This window comes from Ictalurus furcatus, chromosome 13 (genome assembly GCF_023375685.1).
Source record: "Ictalurus furcatus strain D&B chromosome 13, Billie_1.0, whole genome shotgun sequence".
NCBI classification, from domain to species: Eukaryota; Metazoa; Chordata; class Actinopteri; order Siluriformes; family Ictaluridae; genus Ictalurus; species Ictalurus furcatus.
Window position 1 is genome coordinate 1089573 of NC_071267.1, and position 12848 is coordinate 1102420.

The window sequence follows — 12848 nt, forward strand, 5'->3', positions numbered from 1 at the left end:
AGCCACAGAAGGTGTTTAAAAGGTGATCTTCTTGAAAGCGTCTCTGGGACGTTACCTGTGGATGATGAAACACAGTTGTGTTCCGGATGTTTATATAATACAGTGTAGAATAGTGTATTTACTCAGCCATGCAGCTGAAATACGACGCAGAATATTAGACTGTTCTTTTTAGAGTCATGTGAATAAATTAATATGTCACAAATCTACTCTTTTTATGATATTATAAGATATACAGCGCCCTACATTAATATTGGCACCCTTGGTACATATGAGCAAGGAAGGCTGTTGTTGGCTCAAATTTATCCTATTACCCAAAAACACTTAAAATTCAACATAGAAGCCAATACTCACATCTACCTCTGAGCCCAGTTGGAGATAGAAAAAATACACCAGCCGTGAGTGAGAAGAAGCAAGGGTCCAGCTTTATTGTTCCATTCCACCACACGAGATCCACACCGATGAGAATTCTCAGAGGTGATCCCCATACCCTGAGCTTAAGCTCCAGTATTTATACTGTACTTACACAGTAAATAACCCAGATGTTTCAAGAAGACTATGATCTCACTACCAATAGGGTTAAAAAAGAGCTCATTTACCTTACTCTTATGTTCCAGAAAAGGGCTATTTCACTTACACATAGAATTGAAACCAGGGGTTTTAATTTACACATAAAATCAGAACCCAGGCATTTCTAATAACCCAGAAAATAAAAACCCAGAGTTTTGAATTACACAGAGAATCAGAAAGCAGAGTTTTCAGTTACCTAGGGAATCAGAAACTTCGTTTTTCATTTACCTAGGGAATCAGAAACTTCGTTTTTCATTTACCTAGGGAATCGAAACCAGAGAATTTGAATAACCCGTAAAATAGAAAGTGGACAAGACTAAACAATCTAGAGTGACCTTGGTCTTATTGTTATCTCGCGGGGGGGCAGCTTGACTCAGCCACCCTTATAAATGGCTCCTCATGGTTCTTTCTTAAAATTAAGGCCTTCCTTGCGAGACAAGAACCCTCACCATTTGAGTCATGAGTAAGTTTACATTTTCCTGTATTTCTAGTTTATAATTTATTTTCATATTTGCACTATATTTCTTATTTTATATATATTTATACTACTTAAAAAGCGGTTTACTGTACTTCCAACTTCTTAATATCATTACAGTTCTACTGTCCTGCATATCCTACTATTCTGTTTTTTATAGAGAGTTTCTCTATTACTATAAGATATTATTAAAGTTATTCATGTGTGTGTATGAGAAAGAGAGAGTGTGTGTGTATGTTGTGTCTACTTGCCCGCCCTTGACTGTACGAGCGTGTGTGTGTATTAGCCCTCCTCAGCTCAGCTCGTATACCTCTTTTTGACTTTTTTTGACTACTACTGCTCTTAAAGATCTTTAAAGTGTAATTCCAATTTGTCAATGTCCGCCTAATCCCACTTCTATGTGTCTAGGTGCCCGTCTTTTCTTCTTCTCCCCTTTGCTGGATGCTAGGTCTCCCTTATGTTTATTTTATGACATATTTTATCCACAACATTGTGAAGAATCTTCTTTATTGTTTTAACTTTTAATCATTTGCGCAAATAATCCACAAAAAGACTCTGCTCTCATAGATATCAAACAATTACAAACACAACACAGGTTTATCAACAAAAACAAAATGTTAAATATAGGTGTGCAACAATTATTGGCACCCCATGAATTCATATCAGAAAAATATATTTGAAGTATATTTGAAAATAATTTTTGTACACCTGGGAGACTAGGAACAGGAAGTAGTTCAAATATGAGGTAACACACAGGCCAAATCCCCTTAGTCATTCATAACAATGGGAAAGAGCGAGGAATATAACTTTGAGCTTCACACAATGGGAAATCTCTATAAGAAAATATCACAAGCATTGAAAACGCCCATTTCCACCATCAGGGCAATAATTAAGAAGTTCCAGTCGACTGGAAATGTTATGAATTGACCTGGAATTGGACGTGTGTCTGTATCGTCTCAACGCACTGTGAGGAGGACGGTTCGAGTGGATAAAACATCTGCTGGAGAACTGCAGAAGTTAGTTGCGTCTTGGGGTCAGAAAGTCTCCAAAACTACAATCTGAAGTCACCTACATCACCACAAGTTGTTGGAAGGGTTTCAAGAAAAAAGCCTCTACTCTCATCCAAAAACAAACTCGAGCGTCTTCAGTGTGCAGACACTACTGGAACTTCAAATGGGATCGGGTTCTGTGGTCAGATGAAACCAGAATAGAGCTTTTTGGTAATAAACACAGAGGAGGTTTTGGAGCACACAGAGAGGTAGCCATATGGAAAAGTACCTCATGCCCACGGTTAAATATGGAGGTGGATCTTTAATGTTTTGGGGCTGTTTTTCAGCCAGAAAGCTTCAAATGGGCCGTGGTTGGATCTTCCAGCAGGACAATGAGCCAAAACATCATCAAAATCAACACAGAAATGGTTTACTGACCACAAAATCAAGATCCTGCTATGACCATCCCAGTCCCCTGACCTGAACACCATAGAACACCTGTGGGGGGAACTGAAGAGGAGAGTCCACCAGCGCGGACCTCCAAATGTGAAGGATCTGGAGAGATTCTGTACGGAGGAACGCTCTCAGATCCCTCGCCATGTATTCTCCAACCTCATCAGGCGTTATAGGAGAAGACTCAGAGCTGTTATCTTGGCAAAGGGAGGTAACACAAAATGTTGACTAAAAGGGTCATTGTTGCACATCTATATTTAACAAAGATTTTTTTTTGATAAACCTGTGTTGTGTTTGTGATTGTTTGATATCCATGAGAGCAGAGTATTTTTGTGAATTTTTTTTAACAAAACATCAAAAGGTTAAACAATAAAGACAATTTTTCACAGCCATCTTTGCTCATATTTACCAGGGGTGCCAATATTAATGGAGGGCACCGTATATGGACAAGCAAACATTTGATCCTCTTTGAATCTGTGCTTATTAATAAAGATGATACACTCCAATGACACATAATATTGACATTATGTAGTAATTTTCACAATTTAAAGTCACATGGAAAAAAAGTAAGTACACCCCTACATTTATCACACCTTCAAATCCATATAATTAGAATCAGGTGCTGAAGATCGGGTGCCTGCTTAGTGATTAGAACCTGCCTCTGGAGCGCAGGTCTTATTTATACCCCTCTCATATCTACTGTCTGGTGTTCCCTTTGCTTTTGAGGTGTGTGATGTCATCATTAAGAGACCACATGTTCACCAGCAGTCGCTTTCTAACCGCGACGTCATCTGATAGAACCATCACACACACGAGGTAAAGACTAATTTGTTAAAACCTAATATATATATATATATATATATATATATATATATATATTTTCATTTCCAGGTTTCCATCCTGAGCTTGGGGTTCTGTCCTCGTAGTTTTCCTCTGGGTTCTCTGGTTTCCTTCACCTCCTAAAAACAGGATCTTTACAGGATCCTCCGCGACTCCGTCCAGGATACAGGAACATGGACCTAAAGCACAAAAGAGAAGCATTGCATTGAAAAGTGACGAGTGAACTGACCTGACTCGAATCAGCACAGATCCACATGAATAAAACATCACGTGGAGATGATTATTTACAAAAGGAAACAAACTGAAAGACAGAATGGATGTGTTTAGCTAATATAGTGTATAGTGTTCATGTGGGACTGAGTGATGTACTCATTTCAAATATGTCAGGCTTGGTGATATGTGATACCTCGCATGCGTACACGTGTTTATGTACATGTGTTTATGTACATGTGTTTATGTACATGTGTTTATGTACATGTGTTTATGTACATGTGTTTATGTACACGTGTTTATCTACGTGTTTATGTACATGTGTTTATGTGTTTACAGCGAACGTACATATTTAGTTCGTTTTTAAATAAAAAAATTTCTATAGTTGAAATTCTTCTGCACTTCTGACTGATTCGTGTATCACATACTGTCGTACATTCTGTATAATAAAGATGTAGTAAACAATTGTTTGTTTGATATTGTAAGTGATTTATTATTCTGGGGCTGATCGATACGGTGTAAACAATGCATAGACGAGAAAAAACCTCATTACAACAACAAAAACAAACTAAAAGAATTGTAGAAACGAACGGTACATGAACAAATGAATTGATACAAATCCGTTATATCATCTGTAAATAAATTGTTTTATATTACACTATACAGTATAATTCAATTACAAACTAAATCTTACAGGGATTTTACAGAATATCGAATCATTCTAGATTAACCATAAGAAGAAAAGAGCTGAGCAGAAATAATCGTGTGTTCGTGTGTAGTTAAATAATAGTAAATAATGCCCCATGTTTTCCTTCCAGGCTCACAATCTGTATAAAATATAATAAAAACATCCAAAATGTAAAATATTAATTTTTTATTGTATATGTAGGGCCAGTTCAGGATTTACGGTGTGTATGCAGTACCTCCGGTACCTCTCTGACCCGACACACTCACTGTGGACCCTTTTATCGGTCTGTTTTAGTCCGGTACACGGTTTCTCCCTTAATGATCCCGCTGTCCATTTCATTTTACACTTTAATGTAGTCAGTGTTGACACAAAAGACATCAGTATTATTCAGATTTGGCTGTAGAGAACCGAAGTATTGAGTGCTGGTGGTAGAAAAGACTGCGTACAATAAATGCCGTTTTTCGGTCAAAACAATAAACAAATTGATTTAGTGTTTGGTTCATATTTAACTTGTAACCCTGCAGGTTAAAAGCTCAGTAGATATCATTTTAGTGTAATAAACTGAGTGAAATTAACTTGTGTATCAATAAACCACAAACCTGTATATAGTGTATCGGCGGCATTGGCATCACGTGACACAACCACGCACATGCGCACACACGCCTGCCATATACGTATGTGATGTCATCACGTAGATGTCTACGCAGTCCTGCGATTGGGCAGGACAGTCAAACTAGTGCCGCCATTTTAGGGAAGCGCAATACGACGACCACTCTTGACGCAAAATTCTCGGTGTTTTGGCATTAACCTTTGCTCAAACGGTTCAAATAGCCACGCAGTAACTATTTTGAAGTCAGAAAGTCTGTTACGTGGGTAGCAGAGAATTACTGTCTCGCGAGGTGGTCACCTGTCAAGCTCCAGACGGAGGACAACATGGCGGCCTCATCTCCAGAGCTCCAGCATGAGATCCATGAGGTGGTCTCATATACAGAGCTCCAGCCAGAGGGCAACGAGGCGACTTCACCTCCAGAGCTCCAACCTGAGAGCCACGAGGTGGTCTCACCTGCCGAACTGCCGTCGGAGGTCAACGAGGTGACGCCCCAAGCCACATTCCTGTCCGAGGTCGAAGAGACGGCCTCTCAAGCCAAGTCCAGGTATGGCAGTTTAATCAACCAATAAGGAGTACAAAGGAAAAATCCGGCTGCGTATTCATAAAAGAATAAAACTGTTTTCTTACAGGAATGAGCCATCAACAGACCTGAAGAAGACGAATGATAAAGACGACTGGCACTTCTTCGACACTGAAAAAAATAAAGTCATCTGTATTAAGGTAGCTGATGTAGATGTTTTAAATTTAAAATACTTTAGTCCTCAAACTACTTTAGATCAAAAACAAGAAGAAACATTAATTTATACAATTGGTAGTTTAAAATCCAAATTTTTTAAAATGCTCAAAGAAAAGAAACCTTTAGAGAAAATCAGCAATACGCAATCCGCGTTTGCTTTTTTAGAAAGGACAAATGGTGAGATTGTAGTAATCGGTCCATTTGAGCCGGACAAAAAAGGAAAACACAGTGAGGATTTCATTCTTGATGAAATTGAGAAGTTTATCAAAAAAAATAATGATTTATCTGAAATTTATTTATACACAACAAATAGTCCTTGTCTAGGGAGAAACAAGTCTGATCCCTGTATGTTGAAGTTAAAGAGTTTTTCAGAAAATCATAAGGTTAATATTAATATTTTCTTCTCAAGATATTATGTCTTTATCAGCAACATGCATGGTTTTATTAAAAGACAGGGAAAAGCCACAAGCTGGAATCCTGACTATAAATATAAAGTTCAAGTTAATATGGAACAATGCATACGTACATTTATTCCTGAAAAAGATCATGAAAACAGGGAAGAAGTTTGTAATATTATAAGGGACACTCTTTCTGAAAATCAAGATTTTCAGACGTATAACGAGTGGCACCAGACAGGAACAAAACTATTAGAAAAGCTGGAAAAGCAAAAGGAGAGATGCAGTGAAGATTTCGAGAAGATTAAATCTGAGTTTAAGAAGTGGTGGGAACGAACCGTAGGTGATAATTTCAACAGACATGTAGTTCCACCCATCTTAAAACAGATCCAGGATATTTGTTCCAATCTGAAATTTGTCCAGGTTGATTTGGAGGAAATGGAACGCTTGATTTCTTCTGATGAGCAATAATTGCAATGTATCTATACTTTAATTATAATAAAATCTACAATTATTTACAATCGCTCGTCTGTCGAGAGCCTGCTGACATACTGTATCACGGTGTGGTACGGTAGCTGCACCGCAGCAGACAGGGAGAGGCTTCAGAGAGTAGTAAGAGCAGCACAGAAGATCATTGGCTGCCCTCTCCCCTCCCTGATGGATATTTACACTTCCCGTTGCCTCAGCAGAGGAAAACCCATCATTAAGAACAGCTCTCACCCTGGCTCTGATCTGTTTAATCTGTTGCCCTCAGGGAGACGTTACAGGTGCATCAAAAGAAGGACTAATAGATTCAAGAATAGTTTCTTCCCGAAAGCTATAACCATTCTAAACACATACATGTACTGAGTTCACAGCATATGTATATAGTGTCTCAAAACTGTGCATCTCATAGTACCTCCCCCCCAATATCTTGTTTATTTATCTTGTTTATTTATCTTATTTATCTGTTTATTCTTCTTGTTTATTCTATGTACATGTTGGCACGGAACAAAAAAAAAAAGGAGTGGCTCTTAATTTCATTGTACATGTGTATAGTGACAATAAAACGCATTCATTCATATTTAATGAATATTAACAATATTAGTTGTCCTGTTTCTGATTCTTAAAACACACACACACACACACACACACACAGCACTTCAGGTCACCCGACAGATTATTCGTTGGATTCAGGTCTGGGCTCAGGCTAGGTCATTCTAAAACATTGATCTTATTTTGGTTAATCCGTTCCTTTTTCCTCATGCAGAAAGGTGAAATTCCTTTTCATCTTCCGTCCGCCTTAATAAAAACCCCAGTTCTGGGTTTCCAAAGGTTAGAGAGTGTAGATGAGCTGTTTCTCTCTGTGATTCCACACTTCACTGCTAGAAATGAGAAATCCTTCATTCTCACTGCATGAAGCTCGACAAAACCATCAGCCTTTCTCTGATGTAGAATTAATTCCATCTCTTACAGGAAAGATAGCTTCTTTAAGTCTTATTCCAGTCTGATTTTATTTGAACTATTAGCAGGAAATGTTTATTAAAATGATATTCCTATCTAATAAATAGAAATATAAGTTGAATTGATCTATATTCCAGATATTTCTACCTACAGTGATTAAAACATTTTTGTAGTGTAGTGCATCCATATTCTCAGGAATAGTTGTCTCAGTGGAACGTAGAAGCTGGTATCCCTGTCTGGTATCTTCTTCTTCCCTTCTTCGTATTGGAAAGACATCATTCAGACAACTATTACTGATGCAATTTCAGCAGGACATCTCCCTGCATCTGCAGAGACCTTAATTATAGATCATTCTCACTGCAGTCGTTTCTAATTTCTCCACAAATTACACAAGCAAACAAGTTTCATTCTTTAACCACTCGAAGTTCCTATTTTCACCTTTTAAAAATTTATTTCATCCACACAAGTAAAAGTCACCAGCAGGGGGAGATATGAGACTTTGTCAGAGATTTGAACAGGGAACGCGTAGGAAAGATGGCGTTATGGGAGGAGCACATAATGCAAATGTTTGTTTGCATTTCCAAATGCAAAATGGTTTTTTTCAAAGATTTTTTAAAATCCTGCAGGATAATCCAGACACTGCTTCCCTTTGTAAAGACCCTTCACTCATTCATCTACTTCCATCACAAACTCCACTGCCCAGAATCCACCATTATAGCACAACACTTCCGTATTCAACTAAATTTCCCATCAACCACAAGGACTACAAACTCCATCACATGACTCATACCAAAATTCAAATTCTGCCAAAGCACACCTTCACTATCACTCTACAGTGTATGTGTGTATATATATATATATATATATATATATATATATATATATATATATATATATATATATATATATACACACACATGCAACAAAAGCGCGTAGTCATTGTAAAGTCTGGCTGCTTAATAAACCTACACTTGTATCACCAGTTGTTGTAATGGGAGCAATGGAGTGAGGAAACATGACCATATGAAGCTCATGTACACTTTCTAAACTTTAGAGCTCATGGAATAAATGTAAAGTTTGAACAAACTCCTATTACATCATCAGACATGATAAAATATCTACAGCCTCAGAAGCACTTTGCTTCCACAGACAATGAAGAACATTTATCTGAAACTTCCTGTTTCTCTGGAAACTCTGTGTCCTACACTGAACATTCACTACGTCTATCATTATTAATGATGAACAAAACACACTGACACACTGCCATGTACTTACGGCATCAAAATAAATCACACACTTTTTTCTGGAAGTACATTATTCTTAGGGTAAATAGTTTTAAAATTGTTTCAGCTTACCTTTTGCATCATGACCTGGAGACTCAAAGTGACACTGCTTTGGATGGCTTATTTATAGGTACACACCTACAGCTAGACACCACCCATTAACACACACACACACACACACACACACACACACACACACACACACAGAGCTTTCTGTTTCTGTATTCAAATTTTGAACTGCCATGCAAATACAGTTTTTAAAAAAAAAAATTTTAATCAATGATGTCTTATTAGTTAGCTAAGATACATGCTACGTGCTCTATCGTGCCATCAGCCATCAGACTCCACAATGCAACAATACCCAGTACTTCCTACTCCACTGACTGGGTCTCACAGAAACCGTGTTCAAATGTCTTTGCTTTGAGCCAAATGTTTACACACATACAGGTTAAAGACATTCATGCTCAATATTTCACAGCTCCACTACATTTCATATTTCAGTACATTTCCTCTATTAACACAATAGGAGGTCATTTCAAAAAGAATTGCTGAGAGACAGATGATCATGTTTTGTCAGTGTGAAACTTCAGAAAGAGTTTAAAGAGACAGTCAACTTGGTGTAGGTAAACTTTTTCACCCACTGGCATTCTGATATAGAGAACTAAAGCTGAAATAAATCTATCGTTTTAAACTGACCTCTGATTTTAACAAGCTAGATGCCTCAACTGACTCGCCAAAAGACATGTGTGGAGATGAGAAACACTGAGATGAAGTACATTTTTTAGCCTAGGTGTATGTAAATGTTGGCTGTGACTGTCGCCAACACCCATGCAAGCATCATACTTTTAAAAGTGGAAGAAAAATGAGGAAGAATAAAACCTGGGACAGCACAGAAATGAAAAGACTACCGTTTAAAATTAGGAAACGCATGCTATGACTAATTATATATATAAGAATTGTTTTCAATGTCAATTAGATTGTCAAACAAATAGTAATCAGAATGATAAGAAATAATAGAAATTTGAGGCTCTAGGACCTCCAAGATGTTTGGGATTTTGCAGGGTGGATCATTTGATTCAAGCCTTTTGTTGTTTCCACTAAAACGTAGTGACTGGACTGTCTGGACTGGAGAATAAGCGAGAGGGTGGGGTAACAGGGGTTACAGAAAACAGATCATTGATTGTAGGATTGTGGATATTCAGCTGATTGAGGATAAGATGTGTATTCTGAGATGTTTAATAGATTGTGCTGCAGATTCAGTGCATGTGTCCTGGACCTCGGCATCCCAGTAAAGTTTACACAGGGGCCGAAGGAGATAGCAGGCATCCTTGTCAGGAATCTAGAGCTTTTGTCACGTAATGAGGGTTAGGATGGAAGCAAGTGCAGGTATGGCAGTTTAATAAAATAACAAGTCCAAGGGATCAGACAGAAATCAATAAACAAAGACAGGCAGAGGCCAGACGATCAGGCAAACAGTCCAGTCCAAACAGTTGTAGATCGTGGTGCATTCTGGGAAATGGAGTCGCTGGTTTGCCAGGTCATGACAGCTTTACATATGACTTTTATATCCGAGTTGATTAGTGATATGTGACAAGAGTTTGAGCATTCTGTAGGATTTTTGTTTGTCTTTAAGATATAAGTGTGATAAAGGGAGAGTTCATAGGATGAGGAATTTCTGAATTTTGTTAAATTTCCAAATATTTGGGCTTCAATTGGAGGATCAGTAATCACCTGCGCAGGTGGCTGAGCCTGCTACGGAGCTTGGTGGGATATAGTACGGGGATCTGATTTGTGATAAGATGGGGGAGGCGTAGGAAAATGTAAATTTCCAGATATCCATCAGTCCATAATCTTACATAAATATAATGTATGTTGCTTAAGGAACAATGAGTTGTGGTTTTGATCTGTGCTGACGATAAATGATCTCTCCTTGGATTCAAAACCTAAAATTATGACGCCCCCAGCAAGTAAAAAGACGAGTGTGGTGATTTAGATATTTCAGAGAAGACTGAGTGGAACAGGTGTAGTGTAGCAACTAGCAATATACTCGAACGCACCACTCTGCTTTTATTATTTATTTTTACATGTATTATATTTCCTCCTTACACTTTTAAAGTGACTGCAGCTGAGTCTACATTCAGAATGTGTGTGTGTTCCCTTTATACATTCCTCAGCTTTATTAAGTTGGTGTCTCTCATCTGACTTTGATGAAACATATATCGTGAACTGTAAATGGTCTGCACTTACAGTATCCCACCAAAGTGAGTACACCCCTCACATGTTTGTAAATGTTTGATGATATCTTTTCATGTGACAACACTGAAGAAATGACACTTTGCTACAATGTAAAGTAGTGAGTGTACAGCTTGTGTAACAGTGTAAATTTGCTGTCCCCTCAAAATAACTCAACACACAGCCATTAATGTCTAAACCGCTGCCAACAAAAGTGAGTACACCCCTAAGTGAAAATGTCCAGATTGGGTCCAAAGTGTCAATATTTTGTGTGGCCACCATTATTTTCCAGCACTGCCTTAACCCTCTTGGGCATGGAGTTCACCAGAGCTTCACAGGTTGCCACTGGAGTCCTCTTCCACTCCTCCATGACCACATCACGGAGCTGGTGGATGTTAGAGACCTTGTGCTCCTCCACCTTCCGTTTGAGGATGCCCCACAGATGCTCAATAGGGTTTAGGTCTGGAGACATGCTTGGCCAGTCCATCACCTTCACCCTCAGCTTCTTTAGCAAGGCAGTGGTGGTCTTGGAGGTGTGTTTGGGGTCGTTATCATGCTGGAATACTGTCCTGCGGCCCAGTCTCCGAAGGGAGGGGATCATGCTCTGCTTCGGTATGTCACAGTACATGTTGGCATTCATGGTTCCCTCAATGAACTGTAGCTCCCCAGTGCCGGCAGCACTCATGCAGCCCCAGACCATGACACTCCCACCACCATGCTTGACTGTAGGCAAGACACACTTGTCTTTGTACTCCTCACCTGGTTGCCGCCACACACGCTTGACACCATCTGAACCAAATAAGTTTATCTTGGTCTCATCAGACCACAGGACATGGTTCCAGTCATCCATGTCCTTAGTCTGCTTGTCTTCAGCAAACTATTTGGGGGCTTTCTTGTGCATCATCTTTAGAAGAGGCTTCCTTCTGGGACGACAGCCATGCAGACCAATTTGATGCAGCGTGCGGCGTATGGTCTGAGCACCGACAGGCTGACCCCCCACCCCTTCAACCTCTGCAGCAATGCTGGCAGCACTCATACGTCTATTTCCCAAAGACAACCTCTGGATATGATGCTGAGCATGTGCACTCAACTTCTTTGGTCGACCATGTGGAGTCATGTGGGCCGTGAATCGAACCTCCAACCCTACGATTAGTGGACAACCCGTTCTACCACCTGATCCACAACCGCCCTGAATATATCTGGGTGTCATCAGCATAGCAGTGGAAGCTAATACCATGAAGACAAATAAATGTACCTGGAGGCACCATATAGTGTAAAAGAGACTCTCAGTCACGGAAAGTTTGCATTCCGCTCCTGACGATACCCAAGCCTAATTTCCCCGTGTTTACTATCCTGTGTGTGCTAATAACCAGTTTCTAAAATTTTGTCTTGGCCTTGTTTATGCCGTTTGTGCCTCCCCTGACCCTCGCCTGTTTTCTGATATCGATCCTGTCCTTCATTTTGGATTTGACTTGGTAATTCTCCCAGCTCTAGCACACCAGGGCTTGGAGAGTTACAGCTTTGCTATGAAAGGTACATCACACACAGAGGGTAGCTCTGTAGCTCAGACTATTTGAATGTGATTGAAAGCATTCAAATTTGACCTGGCGAGCAAACACGGAACACGGAGAAACACACCTTCCTCTCTGCAGCAATCTTGGCTTTAGCTTTCACTTTTTATTAGCTAGATAAGATACGCGCTACTTTATAATTTCTTACAGATCTGCCAAGAACTTCAGGTGCATGTTAGAAAGTGTGTGCACGTTCATGACACTTGACTAGCATGTCCAAAACTGTCAATCACATCATCAATCACCAAACAACTGATAAAATACATTTTCTTACAGAAATCCTCACCAGCCAAACAAGGAGGAAGAAGATGGCAGGGGCAGCTGGACTCATGTAGACACTACAAATGGTTATATTA